Genomic DNA, 23,298 nt, shown 5'->3' on the forward strand with positions numbered 1-23,298 from the left:
ATCCTCCTGGAGTGTCTAGTGTACACATTCCCTGGGTCGTGTGCTCCTTGAGAATAGCTGGAATTGTGAGGGTGGAGCTTCTCAGAAAATAACTGAATGTCCTGCTCTGATCTTTCTTTCATCTAAAAGGCATGTCAATTGTTTCTTTTATTAGCTACTGTGAATAGCACTTCAATGAAAATGAGAGTACAGTCATTTCTTTGACATACTGGTTCCAATCCCTTTAGATATGTACCCAGAATTATTGTTACTGGATTATATGGTAGCTCTATTTTTAGTTTTTTGAAGAATATTTATGCTATTTTAAAAACTGTACAAGATTTATATTATAACCAACATTCTATAAGGGTTTTCTTTTCCTCATATGTCTGTACTCTGAAGCACTTGTTATCTTGCAACTTTTTGATAATAACCATTTTAACAACACTGTTCAGGCTGCAGGAGGTCTGCTATTGATTGGTGCATTAAGTCCCTAATGCAATTTAGAATACAGTCTGTCAAGTTGCCACTAGAAGAGTGTGCTGTGACTTTTTCTGAGATCTGTGGATTTTAACCCCTTTTCTTCACTACTGGTGGGGATTGTGGCCCTAAGGAGTACTTGCATAACAAAGTAAAACCACTTGTTTATGATCTATGGAGATTTACACATGCTCAGTTACCTTTGCTCACAGAAGATTAGGATGAAAACCCAGGAAGAAAAGGTGTTGAAGTTGAGGCTCTCAGTGCCTGGACAGACTCCTTCTAGGAAGAATTGGAGTTATTACTAGAGTGAACTGTGGGAGAGAGCTCAGGAAGTGCCAAATTCCCACTCAGGCTGCTAGTGGGAGCCTATATTTTCCTTTTTATCTTTATAATTCTGGCTAGACAGCAGTTGGCAGAGTGTGCTGGCAGATGGAGAGTCATTCTATGGATAAACTGAAACCTTCAAGATTTAACTAATTGTCATCCCTGGTCCCAGACCACTCATGAAAGTGGTCTTGATACTTGTGTATATGTATGTGATCCCTTCCTCTCTCAGCACTAGGTAAATAAGATGCAAACCAGAGAAAACTTTAAAGTTCAGATATATATGGTCCCAATCTTCCTCTCCTAAGTGTCTCAACTCATTTGTGACCTGACTTTGTCTAAGGTCTTGAAATGTGTAGATATTTATGGAAACAGTGTATCCATAGAGAAAGGGAGAGGCAGGAGTCTTCTATTCTGCTGAATTTCCAACATTATCCTCCATTAACATCTTCCTTTTATTGTGGTGCTGGGGTTTAAACCCAGACCTTGCATATTCTGCATGCACACTCTACCAGTGAGCTGTGTGCCCCCAAGCCCAGCACCTACTTTTAGATTGGATTGATCATACATTCAAATCTGATGTAATTCTTGATAAGTTTTGGATTGGTATTGGCCTTTCTATTGCTCTTGACAATAGAAAATTTACATACATGTGGATTCAGCTATGGGTTTTGTTTTCATTATGAATCCTTAGTCACTATTAATGCACAATTAGAGTTTCATAATATATATTAGTGTCAAGTAATGACAACTACTTGTTTTGCTCTTAGAAATCAGAGGGGGTTTTGGCTAATTTTGTATGTATTTTACAGATGAATTGTAGGGTGTTTTGTCCTTTCTTTCACTAAAAGGAAAGCACGCTGAAATTTTGATGGATAATGTTGGAAATTAACTGTGAGGAAAATGATAATCTGTAGAAGGATGAGTTTTATCATCTACACATTGTGTGTGTGATTGAGTCTTTTATTTGCTTTTGTAAATTTTAATTTTCTGGTAAATTATAAATATTTCCTTTGAAAGCATGCATACACATGAAGTATCACGTGGATGAGACAGCTCTCTAATACTTATCTGATGTTTTTTGTGGTTAAACTGAATGTAATGTGACCAAAAATGTGGCTGGGTCCTAGAAATCATTTTTCCCCACTTTATTATTTATTCCTAAGACGCAAACCAGAGAAAACTTTCCCCTCCCTCTAGATTTCAATTGTTTTGACCAGAATTGCTGGGTCCTCACATGTTTTTTATAGTTCACACATGCACTGTGCTGATGGTGTATCATGTATCTTCATAGCCAGTTTCTGTAAGCACAAATTACATTTTCTCTTTAGTTCATAATCCATTTATTCCATGTTTTTTTATTATTGTTTAATTTTATCTAGCTGATGTGACTTTTTTTTTACATTGCTCTAAGATTCCTTAAGATTTTTGGAGCCTTTTTATGAGTATTAACTATTGAGATATCTCCTTTATAAATCACTCAAGCCTGCTTTTTTTTTTTTTTTTTTTTGGTGTCCTGTCTTTTTCTTTCACATTAAAAATGTTTGGTTATATGTGAGGGAATTATTTTCATCCACTATGTCACTTCTCTTTTTACCTTTTAATGGTAGCATTTGATGAATAAAATTTTTATTTTAATGTTGCCCAATTTTATTATTTTTTAACATGTTGTTTTGTATAACTTTGAAAATAACTCCCTTGTTTTGGTTCTTAGGATTAGAACCAAAGGAGTGCTACCACTGAGCTACATTTCAGCCCTATTTGAAATTTATATATTTAGATGCATATAATTTTTATAGCTTTATTGTAGTATAATTGACATATAATAAGACAGGGTCTCACTAAGTTGCCCAGGCTGCCATAGAAATTTCTATCTTCCTGTCCTAGCTTTCCAGGAAAGCTGGTATTATAGATGTGTACCACCGTGTCCACCCTGTAACTCTCTTTGTTATAATAATTTTTGAATGTTTTGATTTGCTTTTGTATTTAAGTGTCAGAGGACAATGATTTATCATGTGATATGAGGAAAGGCCACAATTGCATTTATTATCAGTCGCACAGATACCCCATTTTCCCAGCAGCTTTCTTTGGAAACGATGCCATTTTTCTACTTTCCTGCAGTGCAAACTCTTGTAACTTATCATTGTCTAAATTGCAAGTGTCTCTTTAAAGGTTCTGTCTTTAGATCAATAGGTCTATTTATTCATCTTATTATGAGGTGTACATTAACTGCTGTAACGTTATAGCATTCAGCCATGTGTGGCATAATGACCTTTTGGTTGGTGATAGACCGCATGTACAGTGACAGTTATCACATATAGCCTAGGTATGTATAGTGTACCATGTAGGTATCAGTGCTCTGTGTGATGAATGCAAAATAAAAAATTACTTTACAGTGATTTACAGCATTATCATCTACACATGGTATGTTTGCTTCCATAAATTTAAATTTTGTGATAATTTTACATATTTCATTTTTTAGTTGTAGATGAACATAGTACCTTTACTTTTATTTTATTTTTATGTGGCACTGAAGATCAAACTCAGTGCCTCACACATGCTAGGTAAGCACTCTATCACTAAGCCACAACCCCAGTCTATATATTTCCTTTTAAAGCATGCATACACATGAATTACAATGACTCATAGTGTTTCCCGGAAAGTATATCAACATTAAATGAGGCAGCCTTGAAAAAATATATAAATATATATCAGATATATATGTATAATTGATGCATAATTGTTTTTCTAAAGTTTAACCTGAGTTCTTTAAATTTTATTTGTCTTTTAAAAGCATGAAAATTTGGGGCTGGGGCTGGGGCTGTAGCTCAGTGGTAGAGCACGTGCCTGGCATGTGTGAGGCAATGGATTCAATTCTCAGCACCACATAAAAATAAATCAATAAATAAATAGAAGATAGATAGATAAATAAAAGTATTGTGTCTATCTACAACTAAAAATATATTTAAAAAAAATAAAATAGTAAAATAAAAGCATGAAAATTTGACGTTGCTGACACTCTGTGCATATGTTCACTTTCAATATGTTTAAATTTTGCTCTTTTGCCTAAGGCTGTCTTTCTATACTCTCCTTTTCATAAAATTTGCCTTCTCCAAATTATTGAGACTGATTATTAGCTAATGAATTCTTAGGCTCTTTATTAGTTTAATTCTTAGGCTCTTTATTAGTTTAACTATTGAAGAATGTGTGTTTCCTTTCTTACCTCAGCTTTAGATGTATACAATTTTTTAGCTTTCTTATAATTGACATATAATAACCTGTAAATATTTCAGGTATATACTTTTATCTTTTGCATTTACATACTTTCATGAAACCATCACCACGTTCATCATAATTAATGTGTCCATAACCCTAAATTGTTCCCTGGTCCTCTTTAAAAATCCTTCCTTTCTGCTCTTCACCACTTTTTAAAACTAATTTTGATCTTATTGGGCAAAGTAAAAATAGGATTAGTTTTAAAATTATATAGATCAATGAATTATCGCAAAGGGGACACACCTTGTAGCTCGGGTCTCCATTAAGAATCAGAACGTTGGACTGGGGATATGGCTCAAGCGGTAACGCGCTCGCCTGGCATGCGCGGGGGCGCTGGGTTCGATCCTCAGCACCACATAAAAATAAAATAAAGATGTTGTGCCCACCGAAAACTGAAAAATATTCATATTAATATTCTCTCTCTCTCTCAGCACCACATAAAAATAAAATAAAGATGTTGTGCCCACCGAAAACTGAAAAATATTCATATTAATATTCTCTCTCTCTCAAAAAAAAAAAAAAAAAAAAGAATCAGAATGTTGCTGTACACGGTGGCACATGCCTGTAATCCCAGTGAGTTGGGAGTATGAGTAGGAATTCAAAGCTAGCCTCCCAGCTTAGTGAGGCCCTAAGCAACTTAGTGAGACCCTATTTGAAAAAATAAAAAGGGGAGGGGATGTGACTCAGTGGTTAAGCACACACACAAACACACACATAAGGAACCAGAACATTAATGAACATAGATAACCCCCCTTTGTGCCCTCCTTGTCTCCCTGTCCACTCTGTTGTCCATACTTGTGCATTACTTGTAACTACAGAAACTACCTTTCTGTTCTAATGTATACCGCTAAGGTGTTCTTTACAGCAAACAAAAAACAGAAGTGTAAATTTTCTTTCTTTAATTATAAGACAAGTAGCCTAGTGGGTGCAGCTGTGGGTCCATCATCACTTACCTGCTGTATTAGGACTCACATATACACATGTCATTTTATTTTCACAGATTTGTAAAGTAAGAGTACTTATTTTTAATTTAGAAATTAGCAAAATTATATTCCAGGAGCTCAGGGTTCTGCTCACAATTGATAATTACTTGTCAAGAAGCATGTGGAGGGGCTGGGATTGTGGCTCAGCGGCAGAGCACTTGCCTAGCACGCACCAGACCCGGGTTCGATCCTCAGCACCACATAAAAATAAAGCATTGTGTTGTGTCCATCTACACCTAAAAAAATAAATATTAAAAAAAAAAGAAGCCTGTGGACTCAATGGACAGCAATGACCTCAGGTTCATCCTCTGGGGATTTTCTTCAACGTCATCATTTCCTAAGTGTTGCATGAGGAAATGCAATAAAAATACCTAAGATGTGTTGAGGGAAAAATAGCTTCAGCAGCAATACAATTTAAAAACAAAATATGAGATATAACAGAGAACTCCCTAGAGAACTCCCTTCTGTGACCTCCAAAATAAGATTGGCTTCAGAACTAAATTCATTCTCACATAGATCAAATGCAAATTTATCGTAAATATTAGAGTTATTTGTAGGTTTGCAAGATTTGTCAGCCATAGAACTTACGAGATATATTTGGAAACAAACATGAAATACTCAGATTGGGAGGTTTCTCAAGGGAAAATGTCATATTGCCCATCCCAGCACATTCCAGAGGAGAAATGGAAGGCATCAAGGACTGGGCTGGCCATTAAAATAGATTAGTCTTCTAAGAAAATATTTTAAAATTTACAGGCAGAGTAAATTCAGTTGATCTTCATGGATTTACTTATTAGTTGAAGAAAATGTGATGTAAAATAATACATCAGAGACCACAACATTTTGTGAGTATAAGTTTTTTTTTTTAATTTCAATTTTTCAGCGAATTTAGATGTGTACTTGGATTTCATACGAAATGTATTTTTTACCATTGGCTGAATTCCAAAAATACCTGAGAGCCTCACATTACTCTTACTTCTCTTAGCTACAAAAGGTCTTCACCACATTGCCTCTTGTTTATAATTTGATTGTCACCCACATCTCCTGTGAGGAGGTTAAAGTATTGGCCTCAGTGAGTCTCAGCTTTCTGTGCCTGTGTGTGTGTTTGACATTCTCTTTTGTCTTGCACTGCATGTAGACTGTTTCATGGCCTCAGGCCTGGAATAAAGATCTTTGCATTAATATACTTGATGCAATATTTAAATCAAATTGCTAGGGGTGGTATACTAGGAATAAAGTGGACAATGTAAAGATGGACTGAGGAAGCTCAGGTTCCTGATAGTGCAGTGCAACAAGGGCAGAGTCACATGTCTAAGAAGTGTTCCTTCCCACATAGGAAGAGCTTTCTAGTCCCTGCATTCCAGAACTCTCTCTGGTCTCACCTTTATGACAACTCTCTTAATGCCTCTCCTTTGACAAACTAAACCCTTCACCTTTCTCCCTGATCACATATGGTTGCATGTCTGCCTTAGCTCAGGGCCAAGTTAGTTTTCTGCCTTCTGATGTCTGTCTTCTGTTGCATTCAGGAAAAAAGAATATTTATTTGCGGTTTATTCACTTTTTTCTTGTTCAGTGTGTCAGAGCAAACCTTTTTTTGTTGGCTTTCTGCATCTGCCAACTTTATAGAGAAACTGATTATTTTAAAATATATGTTTTCTGGGGCTGGGGTTGTGGCTTAGTGGTAGAGCACTTGCCTAGCTCATGTGAGGCCCTGAGTTCAATTCTTAGCACCACATAAAAATAAATAAATAAAATAAAGATATTGTGTCCAACTACAACTAAAAAATATATATTTTAAAAAAATAAAGGTATGTGTCTAACTACAGCTAAAACATAAACATATATTTGTGTGTGTATGAATAAATATAAATATATAAAACATAATATATATTTGTGTGTGTATGAATGTATGTGTGTGTGTACACACACACACACACATATGTTTTCTATTTTAGATTTATTTTAGAACTAGATTAGTGATGATCTCCCTACACTAGTTTCTGTTAAGTATTTAACATGGTTGAACATCTTTTTCTCTGTTTTAAAATCATATTTATTCCATGTTTACTTTTGGTTCTGGCATTAAACCCAGATGTACTCTACCACCAGCTACATCTCCAGTCCTTTAAAAAGTTTTTAATTTTGAAACAGGGTCGAGCTAAGTTGACCCAATGGACTTGTCCCTGCAAGCATCTGAGTTCAGCCTCCCAAGTCAACAGAATTACAGATATGCACCACCAGGCCTGGACTATTTCCTTCTTTATTGAATTCACTACTTTTCTGTTTTCTTCTATTTCATTGTGTTGCTTTAGTTATTTTCACACATTAAAACATTAATGTTTGCTTCAGGGAGACATTTATAGAATGTCTAACTTTACCACTGACTTTAGCAGTTTAGACTTGATTCAAAACTTAGCTGAAAGCCAGGCATGTTGCACACACCTGTAATCCCAGCAACAAGGGAGACATAGGAAGGAGGACCACAAGTTCAAGGCCAGCCTCAGCAACTCAGTGAGGCCCTGAAAACTTAGTGAGACCCTGTCTCAAAGTGAAAAAAAAAAAAAAAAGTAAAAGGGCTGGAGATGTGGCTCAGTGGTTAAGTAACTCTGGGATCAAACCTCAGTATCAACTAACAAACAAACAAAAAAAATAGCTGAAGCTGACCAAACACTTATTTTTTACTCTATATTATTATTCTTAGGCTTTGTGGAACTATATAATGAACTAAATGAAATCCATGTTGCCTGGCCTCAGGAGAGTGTAATTCCTTGGCTAGTTTAACATCACAGTTCTGTAGACCTTTAAAAAAAAATCACATTTCTATTGTTTGAAACACCAAGTTGTCATTTTAAAACAGAAACCAAAATTGAGGCTAAAGAAGGTGAGGTCAGATTTTTCTGTTAAGAACCTAGGGCTGATTTTGTAATTGAGAGGTCAATGATATCATTTATCACAAATTTCATATACTTACAATGCATTGGAGATAACCATTCTGGCAAAATTGCAGATATTGGATTTTAAGAGAAAATTGGAAATAAATTGAACAAGTATAAAGTCTATGTATGTTGGAGTTTGTTGTTAGCATGTTTATGTAACACTCTTAGTCAGTGTGTACATTTACACCCTGGGTCTTATTTATGCTCAAGTTCTTTGTTCTCAGGGTTTTTTCTGTCTCATGTGTAGTGGCATGTGGCTCCCTTCTCATGAAGCTGAATATCCCTTTGCTCAGTTGCTTCTCTATGAAAACATGACTATGAGAAGAAGATGGATTCTTGTTATTCCCCCACATAGTCTTGTGTCTAGTGTGCTAGATGCAGCCACAGGCCCTTTGCCCTGGTGTAGGTAGGAGAGCCAAGGCAGGAGCCAGTAGGCTGAGGTGGCCAGGGAACTGAGTACCTGGTGAGGTTGAGCACACTGAGGTGCAGGGAGACCAGGGGTAGACCCTAGATGAAGTAAACAGGCAGCACTAAAATGCACATGCATGAAGCCCTACAAGGTTGTGGTTGACCACGCAGAATTCTCAGCCTGTGTCAAGAAAATAATCATAATAGTAAGGATAATAGAATGTTACTTAAGATATGAAAAAAGGTCATTTTAACAATAACAGATGGTATAGAATAAATATGAGAAAGAGTGGTATTAGATGATCTTCCAAAAAGAAATATAGATTTGTGCCTGGAATGTGGCTCAGTGGTAGAGAAGTTGCCTTGCATATGCAAGAACCCAGGTTTAATTCCCATCACTACAAAAAATGAAAGAAAAAGAATAGTTTTTTTTTATTTCTATTTTTTTAGAGCATTATAGATTTTGCCCTGCTGGTAATCAAACACAGGGTTTTTGTACATGCTAAATAAGAACTGCACCACTTAACTACAATGGGTCCAGAAAACACTATTGTTTTAACTTGTGTGTGGGTAAAAAAAAACTTATAGAATATTCTATATTTATGTATAAATTATATATAATCATACATCATTGCATAATTAATGACTTATTTATATGTAATTCATTATATATAATTTATTCATTAATATGTCTCTTTGAAGTTCTGTTTAGGAAATATGCTTAAACTATGCAATTATGTAGTACTATATATGTGTGTGTAAATTATACATACATAAAATCTGTACATATATAAACAAATATAGATACAGATGTATAAATCATATATCAATATATCATAATTCAAGGTATTCATACATTTGTTGTGAAGACTATATTTTTTGTGAAGACTATAGGCGAGTGCGCTACCGCTTGAGCCACATCCCCAGCCCCTGAAGACTATATTTTCTCCACTGAAATTCCTACTATCTCTTGTGAATGAACAGTTATGTTTGTTTTAGGTTATTTCTAGGTTTTCAGTCTGTTCCACCAATCTGTTGTATACTCCTCACCAAATATATCACTGTGTTGATGACTGTAACTTCATAGTGAACTTTAAAGCCAGATATGTCCATCCTGTAAGTTTCTTTTACAGTATTGTTGACCATTCTGCATGCCTTGCTTTTCCATATAGCCTTTAGGATCAAGTTTTTTGGTATTTGTGAAACAGCTTATAAAGATTTTTATCATGATTATGTTCAATTCATTTATTATTATAATTGGAGATAACTGATATCTTAATATTGAATCTTCTTATCTAAGAAGGCTAACTTACCATTTATTTATATCTTAGTTATTTTTTAAAAATATTTATTCTTAAGTTTTTTAGGTGGACACAATATCTTTGTTTTACATTTATGTGGTGCTGAGGATCGAACCTAAGTGCCTCTTGCATGCTAGGTGAGCATCTACCTCTGGGCCACAACCCCAGCCCCTTAATTAGTTATTTTTCCAGAAATTTGGATATTTTGTTATACCAACTTGTCAGATTCGTATGTTTTTTTTTCTTGGTGTTCTGAAAGTGGTATTGTGTTTTTCATTTCAAATCCAAGTGTTCACAGATACACAGAAAAACAATTGACTTGTATATTAATCTCTTATTCTACAGATTTGCCATAATCTTATTTCAGGACCTTTAGGTTTATTTTCTTGATGTTCTACATAAATAATTATGCCATCTGTGTAAAAAAAGGAAAACCAGTTTTACCTCTTCTTTCTTAAACTGAATGCCTTTTCCTCCCTTGGAATTTTCTGTAACTGTTGATATGAACAATTCTTTATTCTCTAACTTGTTAGTGTGATGGATTATGTGGTTATATGAATTTTGAATCAGCCTCCCTTGTGTGAAATAATCCCTATTTGGTTTTAGTGTAAAATTTTGGAATTGCAGTGTGGAACACAAACCAGTATATCTTGTGCTAGAAGATACTAAAATTCTTTTAAAATAAATTAAAGTTTTGAATATATATATTTTTAAAAAATATAAAAAAGTCCCTCTATGACCCAAACTTTAAAAATGTTGGACACAGAATAAATAATCACATTGCTTTGCTCTCACCCAAGTAAAGCAAATATCAATGAATTAACATTCATTAAAACATAAGGAAGGTAGGAAGAAAACAAAGTAGGGACAAATCATCCTTAGAGAAAAATTCCAAATAAATACAGGCGCTTTGGGGCTGGGATTGTGGCTCAATGGTAGAGTGCTTGCCTAGAATGTGTGAGGCACTGGGTTTGATTATCAGTACCACATAAAAATAAATAAAATAAAGGTATTATGTTCATCTACAACTAAAACATATTTTTAAAAAAATATATAGGGGATTTATACACAATACAAAGTCACCAATCAAATAGTGTAGGAATATCTCCTGTAGGCATTCTTCACTGATGATTACAATACTTGTGGGTGAAACAAGTGAGAATATTATATTATCTAGCTTCATGTGAATTCTCTTTAACATTCATTAATACATTTTTCTCCTAATTTCTTTGAACCTATGATGATATAGAACAAAAATTATAACACTATATTGTGGAATTTATACTGTATGTTGTATATTGATTCTTATGCTAAAGGATAGAAGAAAAACAGTCTAATATAATATTATTATATTAATTTAATTATTAAATTGATACTATAATAACTATAAAATTATGATATGTTAAGATACATATTGTAATCCATAGAGCAATGGGTAAAAATCAATAGCTATGTCATTTAAATACTGGTAAGAAATTAAAAAGAATAGAGCAGGTATTTTTTTAAAAAGTGCTTAGGCCCTCCAGTTCTAATGGTGAAAACCAGGAAGTAACCTAGATATCTTGTAATACTGAAGTGAAATGACACATTGTCATGCATTCACACAATAACACACTGCTCAGCATTACAAAGGAGCATGTTACTGAAGCACACACCCCAGTTGAATCTCACCAACATTGTGTGCTGATTCAGCTAGACCTAAAATCATGCTTATTGTATGATTTCAGGCACAACAAATGTATGGTTCAAAAATTCTTTAAATTTTTTTTTTTTTTTTAGAGAGAGAGAGAGAATTTTTTAAATATTTATTTTTAGTTCTCGGCGGACACATCTTTGTTGGTATGTGGGGGTGCTGAGGATCGAACCCGGGCCGCACGCATGCCAGGCGAGCGCGCTACGGCTTGAGCCACATCCCCAGCCCCAAAAATTCTAATAGTAACTTGCATGTGGAGGGATAAAATTTGACTGGGAATATCCACAGATATTTTTCTTGAAATATTTTAAATATTCAGTGCTTAAACACTGTAAGGTTTTATTGGTGTGTTTGTCAAAACAACACGGTTAATATTTGTTATATTCAATATGTGTACACATGAACTCACCCAAAAGTAAATAAGGTGAGGTTTGGCTGGGGAGTGGGTAGGCACACAGGGGAAGGGAAAATGGCACATAATGAGCAGATGCTGCGTCTAGGTGGTAGGTATATTGTACTATTTACTTTATTTTATATATTTTTTTAAAAAATTCATATAATAAACCATTTGTATAAATGCATGCTTTTATACAAATACATGCATGCTTTCTGTATGTTTTGTATGCACATCATATATCAATGTAAATGTTAAATATGATTGATTTGCCCCAAATTCAGTATCTTAGAATAACCGTAGCATTTGGTTTTTGTTTTAGAGTAGGACATGTTTGCTCATCTTATGGATTTTAATATTATGAGAAATTTATCTGTGCCCTATGTCTTTGGGTGGCTCCCTACATCTTTTTATTTTGGCCCCAATTTGGTAAGTGGCCTTGTTTTTATTTATTTACTTACTTATTTTTTCAGTATAAGAGTGCTTTAGTACTGAGTTGTCTCTACAGGGCCTTTAATGTTGTTATTTTTATTTTTTTATTTATTTGTTTGTTTGTTTATTGTTTTTTCATGTGAGAAAGGTTTTCACTAAGTTGCTTTTTGGTTACTGTGGAATTGGGAAAGTTTTCTTCATTTGGAAAACTCAGACTTCATCTGAAAAGAAAGTCAGAATGAAGGATTGCAGACACAGCTACATTTCTTTATGTTTTCTAATATCCACCCCCTTGGCATTGTTCTTTTTATAGCTGTTCCCTTTGAGTGGCATAATCTCCTTCTGAGCTTTTCATCTAAAATGCTCATGTACTTCACCAACAGAATGCAGTGAGTATAGCAGTGTACCAGTTTTATTCCTAGGCCTAAAAATGTCTTCAGTGCTTTTGTCTTTCCTTTTCCAAACCCCACTAACTCCATGGGAACAAGCCTACATTCGATTTATGAAGGATAAGATGCCATGAGGAGGAGAATGAAAGTGTCCCAGGGGACTGCCAACTGTCCCCCAGAAGCAGATCCACCAAGTTAAATTGCAGAACATAGGACTGATGGAGCCCAGCTGAGTCTAGAAGAGTAGCCTAGATAAGCCCAGTCTACATATGTCTTAAGGTGATCTAACAATTTCAATCATGAACTGTTAAGCTTGAGGGTGGCTTATTATGCTTGATAGCTATTCAACAAACCCCCATTACAATTTGCCACCTGGAGATGTGGAACACTTGAATGTACCTGGTCTGTATTGAGAAGTCATAGAAGCTTAAAACATAGAGTGAGTTTTGAAGGTTTAGTGCCAAAAATATGTAAAAGTAATTAATAATTTTATATTGGTCACATATTACAATGAAAATATTTTGGATATGTTGGGTTAAAGGTATTATTGCAATTTATTTCACTTGTTTCTTTTAATTTTTATGTGACCACTACAATTTCAAAGTTACACATGTGGCTCAGTTTCATGGACAGTGCTGTCTCCTTTTGTAGAGATCAAACTCACTCTTTAAATTATGAGAGGATGAGCTGGGTGTGGTGGCTCATGCATGTATTCCCATTTGCTTGGGTGCAACAGGAGTATCAAAAATTTGAGGTCAGCCTCAATAACTTAGTGAGACCCTGTCTCAAGATAAATCTTAATAAAGACTGGGGATATAGCTCAGCGACAAACTTCCCCTTGATTCAAACGCACACACACATGCACATGCACTACCAAAACACAAAGGTTATAAAACTTGAAAATTAAATTTAATTTGCCTGTATTATTTACATTTGTGAATATATGTTATTGATAGTCTTATTGGTAAATGGATATAACCTTAGATTCCAGGTGAACTTCACTTGTCCCTTTGCAAGTTCAGCTATTCTTCAAAGTAGGAAGTAGGAAGCTGTGTTTGAAAGGGATTGTACCCAACAACCTAGCAATCTTGTGTTCTGTAGCCAGAGTTCGGATTTCTTCACATGCCACTTGGGGCGAGAGGTATCTGAGCCTGTAGTTTTGTTCACTCCTGGTTGATGAGGTGATTATTATCCAATCAGAGGCATAGTCAGATAATAGGATGTGGGCTTCATAATGTGGAAGATTTTGTCTCTGGCTCAAGCAAATCTCTGAATACATCTTCAGGTTCTCTGATATGTGAGTGGCTTTGTCACTCTGACTTTCAGGTACTGGAAGATTTGTACACATGTTGCCTGGACACACCAGAAACCAGGAAATGGTTATGTCTGCAGCGGGTTGTTTGGAAGCAGCCAGAACTGGCTGTGGGAACCTGGGCTTTTCTAAGGTCAGGGATCGTATCTGAATTCCATTTCAATGCTAGGACAGCTTAGTGTTTTGTTTTTTGAGGCCTTATGGTTAGGCTGGACTGGCAGCCAGGGCCCTGGTTGTTTTGTCCTGTGCCCAATTGAGTCATCTTTGTGCAGCTCCTTCTCTATACCTCACACTGGCCCAGAATGGGTGATGAAGACAGGCAGGGGATCCTGGGAGAATCCTCACCCATGTAAGGGATTCAAATTTGGAGTAGCTGTAGTCTGTAGCATTCCTTGTCACTCTTTTCTACACTGAGGTCATCCATTCTGTACCATGCTTTCCAAATCTATGGAGAACATGCTTTTTCTAAATGCTGTATTCCTCCTTTCAGTTCACTACTTTTTACATATTTGCCTATGCTACATTTCAAATGACAAAATATTTTAATTCATTTTTATTGAGTTATTTATGACATTTTAAAAATGAATATTCATATGACAGGAAAGCAGAGTATAATCACCTGACACTTGGATTTTAAACATCTTTGTACCTCTTTTCCATTTATCCTCTCTAGGCACAGTTGGCATATTAGAATGTGCTTTTGTTGTGTCTCCCCTTAGGAAACTTGACAAGGTGGAATTTCCTCAGTCACTGCAATATCTTTTCCTTGTCTTGCTTTTAAAACCTGCATGAGACTGACCTAGGTTCCTACAGGTGCTTTATCCCTTAGAGTTCCTAGAGAATATCAGGCTCTGTGTACTCCTCTCTTTCTACAGAGCAGCTTGAGTTTTGGAGATGGAGGCTCTTTTGGGAGCAGCTGGATACCCTGAAGAACACAGGAATACACAGGTGTAGGTTTCATCTAAGGAGATAATGGATTGGGGCATTGGGATTATCTTCCCCAAACTCTAGCTTCAATTCCTTGCAGACACATTGTTTGTCAGCCATTTATCTTCTAGTAATGAAAGAAAAGGCAAAGATGATCCTTGTTCTTTGGATCTTCAGAGTTGTGAAGGGAGATTAAAGTATTCCAAAGAAATAGGAAGATCATTTCTAAATTTTTATTTCCAGGGTATTTCCAGGGCAAAACTCACTTCATGCAGATACAAGGGTACAACACAGTATTTCATGGTAGGGATATTTGTGGGAAGAATTTCCTATTTGGCAGGATGACCTGACTTTTCCCTACAGTCGAGCATGTTTGTGTTCAACCCACCAGTACACCCCCCTCTCCAAGTTTGTCAATTTGAAAAACATGTTCACTAATTTCCAGCTCAGTTTTTTATGAGCTATGTTTTTTGTTTGTTAGTTTGTTTTGGGTACTGGGTGCATTTAACCACTGAGCCTCATCCCCAGCCCTTTTTCATATTTTCTTTAGAGACAGTCTTGCTAGTTGCTTAGGGCATCACCAAGTTACTGTGACTTGCCTGGAACCCAGTGACCCTCCTCCTTCCACCTCCTGAGCCAGTGGTACTATAGGTATGTGCCACCATGCCATCTAAGTTTTTTGTTGTTGTTGTTTTGTTTTTTTGGTTTTTTGGTTTTGGTACTGGGGATTGAACCCAGGGGTGCTTAATAACTGGGCCACATCCCCAGCCCTTTTTATATTTTATTTAAAGACAGGGTCTCACCGAGTTACTTAGGACCTCTCTAAGTTCCTAAGGTTGGCTCTGAACTCATGATCCTCCTGCTTCAGCCTCCCAAGCCTTTGATATTACAAGAATCTGCCACTGTGCCTGGCTAAGTTATGTATTTTATCAATAGTAGTAGAAAGACGATATTTCCTAAGAGGCAAGATACAGGTGGATTTTAGCCACTCCAAAAGAAGAAGTTGTAAACTGAGGCCAACTTTTGAACCTATAAAATGATATTGTTGAGGCCTGCTCTCTCTCAGGAGCCTCCCCTACTGCTGTCACATTCTTCTCACATCAAGCATGTTAGGGCCCTCCATGAGACCAGAAAAAGTTTTGATGGAATGGTGAATTTAATGACCTTTTTGAGGGTATAATTTTTAATGATACCGTACACTGTCATATATGTCATTCAGATTTGGGTAACAAGTAATTTTATTTTAAAGATGCATTGACATACTAGGAAAGCAAGCATCTCTGAGTTACTTAGAGAAGCACTTGCTTTCTGTCCTTGTCCCCATTGCTGATCCAATAATGAGGAAAAAGTTTATTTATTTATTTATTTATTTTTTAATATTTTATTTTATTTTTCTTTTTTAGTTTTCGGCGGGCACAACTTCTTTGTTTGTATGTGGTGCTGAGGATCAAACCCGGGCCGCACGCATGCCAGGCGAGCACGCTACCGCTTGAGCCACATCCCCAGCCCAGGAAAAAGTTTTGAGGAAATGGAAAAAAATAAGTTTTATTGCTGTGATGTTCAAGAAGAAACAGAGAGGAATCCTGTCCCAGAGGCTGTGATTCTAACTACTCTAGGGAAAAATGTGCCTTTAACAAAAAGTCTATACTCTAACTGTGCCCTATCAGGAGTTATATTATACTTGTGTTCTTAAGAGGTAGCCACTTCTTAGATCTTCTGGTGTCAGCCCTGAACTCTTGATTTTTTTCATTCCTGTGGTGCAAGAGCTGAAGGAGGGATCATTGACCTAGAACAAGAAGAGGGTTAACCTTTCTCCTCTCATGGTTTCAAAGGTGGAGAGGGAGAATTTTTTTAAAGTAAGTTTTATAATAAATCATAGAGTTTTTAAAATAATAAATCATTGAGTTTTGGAGATGGAGGTTCTTTTGGGAGCAGCTGGATACTCTGAAGAACACAGGAATACCCTGGTGTAGGTTTCATAGAGGCAGAACAGCAAATGTTATTTTTATTTTTCCCACAGTCAATTTTTATTAAAAACAAAAAAACGGGTGACTATATCTCTAAGCTGTTTTCTCCACAAACTAGGTGGTGAAGGGGTTCCTAGAATAGAAGGTATTTACCAGTTGTTATAATTTTTCCTTTTGCATTTTTACTAGAAGGGACGAGGGGCAATTCTTAAAGGTGACCTGGAAGAAACATGTTCTTGTACATCAGTTTCTTTGACTGATGGTTGTACATACTATTTTAACTAAGTTTTTGTTGCGGGTGTTGTGCTATTGCCCTATTTTCTGCTATCCCATCATGGTGTAAGAAAGGATCTCTAATACACTGTTTCTTTGTGAGTTCTATTTAATCCAGCTGCTATGAATACTGTTTAGTGGAGAGCATTTGAAAGACACCTATTCACAATGCACATGGGTTTCTTGACATAATTTAGACCCCATTTTTTTAATATATATTTTTTAGTTGTGGGTGGACACAATATCTTTGTTTTATTTATTGATTTTTTAATATGGTGCTGAGGATTGAACCCAGTCCCTCATGCATGCCAGGTGAACACTCTACCACTGAGCCACAACCCCAGCCTTAGATCACATTATTTTTAAGGTGAGATTTGTCTTTTCTATTTTCCTGTTCATTGGGGTCTCCAGAGTGCATGTAACTTTCTTTGGATATGCAATGTGTTCCTTACATGTTGAGCTATGAAAGATTGAGTATGAAAAGGTTTGCATTGTCTGATTCAAGCTGAGATTCAAGGCCCTAATAAACAGTTTGTTCTTTCTTGCCCTTTCAGTTGCAGCCCAATTTCTCTAGGTCATCTAGATGTCAATCTTCTGATGACCAGGATAGTGTATGATTGCTACCTGCTTTGGTGTGCCCACAGCCTATATTAATGCCAGTATTTTCAAGGGCATGCTTAATGCATTGTTCTTAGCTGCAAGGGCTCCTCTTTCCTTGAAGATAGCTCCATGTGCCTACACTCTCATGAGAGCATATTTTGAGTCAATGTAAATGCTTACCTTCTTTCTTTTGGTCAGTGAGAGCTCTTGTCAGAGAAATTAGCTTGCTTTTCTGGGTTGATGTTTTAGCAGCAGGGCCTCAGCTTTAAATATCAGTTATTCCTTGACTGCAAAGTATCCAGGTATTCACTGGCCATTGACCCTGAACTTGCTTCTATCAGTGAAGGGGCCCAGTCTGGCTCAATGATAGGCTACTGAAGATAAAAGCACTTGTGAAGAGTCTCCAAGCTTTCTGAGGAGTCATGCTCATTGCATCTGCTGGCAACAGGGTTTGTTGATTTAAAGTGTCATGGGTTTTTTTGAGATTGACATTTGGACTGTCTGATAAGGTGGTTTTGAATCTCCCTACCCTCCCAACATTCAGCTGGCACCCATACTTCTGTATGAGCAGCACCACAGCTTGATGAAGAACACAGAAAAATGGGTTGTCCTGACCAGGCATTACCTTAAAGAAATTATCAATTAGCTTTGAGGGGAGTGTGTCAGTTTTCCCCTTCTACCCATCAGAGCTTCTTTCCTATGTACAGGGTACTCTGTCCAATGAAGGTCACATTGACTGTACTGTACCAGGGATTAAATCCAGGGTCCCTTAAACACTCAGCCATATATACTAATTTTATGCTTTATTGTGATACAGGATCTCCCTAAGTTGTTTAGAGCCTCTCTAAGTTTTCTGTGGCCTCCCTAATTTGCTGAAGCTGGCTCAAACTTCTAATCCTTTTGCCTCAGCCCCACAAGTTGCTGGGATTACAAGCATGCACAACAACAGCTAGTCCAAACAGATATTTTTAGGGACTTCCTTCTGCAGAAACCAGCAGGACCAAGAAGCAGATGCCTTCATAAATGGGGACTTGAGGGGGCCATTGTATATGCTGAGGTCTGTGTACAAAAGTCTGGACTTCATTCAGAGCCATGTACTTTCAGGCACTAGGGAAGAGGATTATGACACAAAAGTTGGGGGAGTTTGCACTGGAGGCTTTGCCTCTCTTCATCTAAGCTGGCCTTATATCTATATGGGCATAAGCCCTGCTGCTTCACTAGAGCCTGGCTAGTCCAGGGCCCAAAAGGTCACGGGTTTTTTTTTGTTTGTTTGTTTTGTTTTGTTTTGTTTTTATTCCCTCTAGCCATTTACTTTTATCCAGACCTGTTTTTTTTTTTTTTTCTTTATGCCATTGCTTATGCTGTCCATCTTCTTAAACATTTAGGGTGATGGGGTACTGTCATAGGGAAAATGGCTTTGCCTTGGGGATGAGTGTCTTCTGAGCAAATGAGTTGTCCTTGAAATCCCAAAGCAGGGACCATCCCTTGTCCCCAAGTCATAATTTAGTGGTTACAACACCCCCTGCCATGTCTTTTTTTTGGTGTGTATGTATCTTTTCCCAGCTTAGGCAAAGGAGGCTGAAGACATGGCATAGGCCACATCCTCTTCACTTACTTCTCTAAACCCCAGAAGCTTATCTGGGATTTTTCTTCTGACATAGGGCTGGTTTTTCTGACCCACAGTGGGTTGATCTGCAGCTGCCTGGGACTGGGCTGAGAAACAGTGCTGGGCACACTTTTGTTTTCTGGTGTCTTGCTATCCTTGCACACCAGAGGCAGTGCCTTTCTACACCACCATCTTGTTTCAGGCCACTCAGACTCCTCATGCAACTGCGTGAATACCTGCACTTATATTATTTCTTCTATTTACCTATCTCTGACAGACCAATTCCAATAGCAAGATCATAATAATTAAGAAAGTCATTCAGTGATCTGATGGTTACAGTAAAACATCAGCTATTTTTGTACTGGCTTATACCTAGTTTTGGCCCTCTCAGACAGGATTTTTCTCAAGAGTCTGCAGGTGAGATCAATGCAGCATTGCCCATGTCTTATAGGGCCAGCAACATTCAATCAAAAGCATGGAGACAACCAGAAGAGATCCCCAAACTAGGACCAACAGAAGGGAGCCTTTAAAACAGAGCTGACAGGGGGAAAATCTCCTAAGTTTCCTACTCTCATTGAAGCACAACTCTGACACCAATGATCCCATAGATGTCCCCAGGGATCAGGATTTTTCCCCCATAGGGGGCCAGATGTGTGGAATCAAGGGTCTCAGTGTGCACACTTGGGGAGCTTGTTGGATGTCCAATTTGGCATCACTTTACTGCATTTAGTTTCCTTTTTTCTATAGTAGACCCAAGGTGGAGCAACCCACAACATTCAGGGAGAGAATCAAGAGATCCCAGAAACCAAGGAGCCTTGGCAGCTTCTGGGAAGGCCGCTCAGACCCTCTCTTTATTTAAAAAAACAGCTCCTCCAGGACAACCTGAGACAAACTTACCTGTCTCTTAATTCTCCACACTCAACTGTCAATGAGATGATCAGCCACCTTGTATCCTCAGTGTGGATGTGAGATTACTCACAGTGCCAGACCTACCTAAGAATGCTTGAACAGGTCACTGTTGGTTTTCTTCATACAACCAAATTTGATAATGAGAGCTTGGTCCTTGTCTCCAAAGGTATAGGACAGAGTAGGATTTTAGTAAAGGAAGTCAGCCTTACATTACTGTATTTAAATGTTTTTTTTACCTTTCTTCTTCAGAGTCTTCTTTGGGTTTTTTCCATGGCTCTGTATTTTGGGAGTGATTTCAAGTGAAATTCCAGGGTTTAGCTTTGGAAATTCTACCAGAAATAGTAAATAGGGAAAATATCTCTCCCATTGTGGCTGCAGAAAAAAAATGAATACAGTTTTAAAAAATTGAGGGGCAGCAACATAGTTGAATTTCAAATTTACCAAGTTATCAGCTTCTTATCCATGAAAGCCTGTGACTGTCAATAAGTCATTGATCTGGGTTTTTGAGCTTAATACTAAATCATGTGATATAAGTTTTGGCAAATCCTAGAGTCATTTATATGATTTACTTTTTAGCACATTATTTGTTATCATGAAGATAGCAACAAAATTTTACTTTTATTTTCTGAAAAAGATGGATGCTTTTGTTTTTCCCTCTTGAGGAATGAAATATAAGTGCTTTACACATTTGTTGCCTCCTGTAGACATAAACACTGAGTTTTGCCAGGCATGGTGGGTAGTGCATGTCTAAGATGCCATCTTCTCAGGAGGCTAATGCAAAAAAAGATAACATTTGGAGATCAAACGTGGAAGCTTAGGGAGAATGTGTTTTAAAATAAAAAGTAAAAATAACTAAATGTAAAATGAATTTTATTACAACTATGAATGTTGCTACTGGTAAATCTGTATATATCCCCTGGATCCCAGCAACCACTGGTACAAAACAAAATCCTACTGAGTGTGAATACCTTTACCATTAAGTAATGGGTCCTTTCTCATCTAAAACTAAATGAATAAAATTGGGAAACATAGAGATCTGAGCTCTGTGACTTGTAGTTAAGTTAATCTTGAGGCTACCATAAAAGGTCTTTGTGACCCATGTATTTTGTTTCTTGAGACCCATGTATTTTGTTTCTTGAGACCCATGCATTTATGGGTTTGAATTGTAAGCAGTCATTCCTGAGAAGGAAGTTTAGAGAAGGAAGAGAACAATGTAGTTGGTTTCCAGGTAAGTGGTCCACATCAGGTGTGGCATTGTATTGTTCTCCCAAACTACCTTATATTTGAAATATGCACACCTGTAATTTTCTATCAATCAGGTTTGTGTTTAACATGTTTTAGCCACTTTGATTCCTTCTCTTCTCATGGTAAACAACATTATCTGTTTAAAATATATGTGCGCATATATACCCCCTATACCAGGAGCCTTCAGTTCTTACACTTTCGTCTAAGCCATGCCAAGCCTACAGGATTGAAAAGATTTTCTTTTTGGTAAATGGATATTGGAAAATCTTGGTATCCTAGATTCCTATTGGACATGTTTTGGGGTCATTAGATGTTGCTGAAGAATGGAACCATGCTTTGTTTACTTTCCATCTGGATGCTCCATCATCTCTACATACACAGTGTTAGTAAAATGTACATTAGTTTCCCCTAAGAAATTAGTATGTCCTGAACAAACAGAATGATTAGAAATGACTCAATCTTTAGAATGCCAAAGAAAGTCTACTGCAATTCTTATTATGTCATTTTGTTTTGATGGCCACTGATATTACAGCACTGATGATATGACCTTTTATGTTGATGCAACTTTGTTAAAATTTGTTCTATTTGTTCTACAACTGTTTTAGCCTCATTTGCTTGGTATAAATGCTGTCAGCCAAATTAACTCCATAAAATTAATTTTTTCTGTTTGTAGGCATCTTGGTAGGATTTTTCTAAATAATCTACTTGAACAATCATATTTGATCCAGAAACTCTTTTTTTCTGAGTAGTTTTTCCTTATGTTTTGCTTTGGGTGAATATAGCCTCTGCCTTTTGTTTACCAGAGTACTGACTTTATTACTGGAGCTCCCGAAGCAGACCACGGTCTTGTAGGCTTTCATTTTATTCTACCTCCAGCTCACAGACCTAAACCTCATAACCTCCTTGCATTTTCTGTGAATGAGACAAGAGTTATATCTTTCCAGTTGTCTGAAAATTACAAAGTATACCTCAAAATAAAATTTCAACAACAGGGAAAAAATGAAAAGACCAAGTAAATGTAGCTCTTATTTTATTTACTATCTTTAATTATCTGTATCTCAATAGTGTCTTTTAAAATAGCATCCATCCCAAATTAGTTTATATGTGTTACAAAGCAGAATATGCTTCTTATTTTAATTTACATGAAAAATTGTTTTTAATGTGTGAAGTTGACATTTCTGTATGTGTGTACGTGAAACCTAAATATCATTTGATCAATCTGATCATGTTTCTTCTTGAATACTTTCATTAGTCTTCTCATTTGTAATCACTGCCATGCTATAAAAATTCTTCTTCTAACATTCACATTTTGTCTTGACTTTAATACTCCTTTTTTTACTGAGTTACAGGCCAAATAAACTTGGGTAAAAATCAGGCTCTACCATTTACTGGATATTTGACAAATGTGATAAAGGAGGAGTACCACTACAGCTATCACATCTTTTGGGTTTCTGCATTAAGACATGAAGTATGTATTTGAAATAGCTAAAAAGGATTGTTGCTGGTAATTGGTATTCTAATAAAAGTACATAAATCCCTTAAAATACTTGAACTCAAATTCATTAATTATTTTTTTTCCTATAGTGGGATACCTAATTGCTATTCAAGAGTGTCTCGGCCCTCTGGCACTAATATCACTAGATTGGAATACTGTACATATTCAGAAAACCAGTTCCCATCCAATAACCACTGAATCAGAGTCTGCATTTTAGTAAATCTCTGATTTATGGTTATATACTTAATATTTTAATGTTATTACCTTTTTTACCATAACTTTCTTGTCTGAGAAGTAGACAATTTATATTATATATTAAATCTCAATTAAAATGTATATTCTTGTGTTAATGCCTTAAGTTTACAT

The 23,298-nt window shown here is 36.5% G+C and overlaps 1 protein-coding gene across 1 annotated transcript in view; it reads left to right on the top strand.

Annotated features, from left to right (window-relative positions):
- The window catches only part of LOC124099519 (zinc finger protein 519), a 55,280-nt gene that overhangs the window by 1,049 nt on the left and 30,933 nt on the right, over positions 1-23,298 (top strand). The window lies entirely within an intron of this gene.

This window comes from Marmota monax, unplaced genomic scaffold (assembly GCF_021218885.2).
Source record: "Marmota monax isolate L192 unplaced genomic scaffold, Marmota_monax_Labrador192_F-V1.1 WCK01_AAM20220418_F8-fsc00596, whole genome shotgun sequence".
In the NCBI taxonomy this organism is placed as follows: domain Eukaryota; kingdom Metazoa; phylum Chordata; class Mammalia; order Rodentia; family Sciuridae; genus Marmota; species Marmota monax.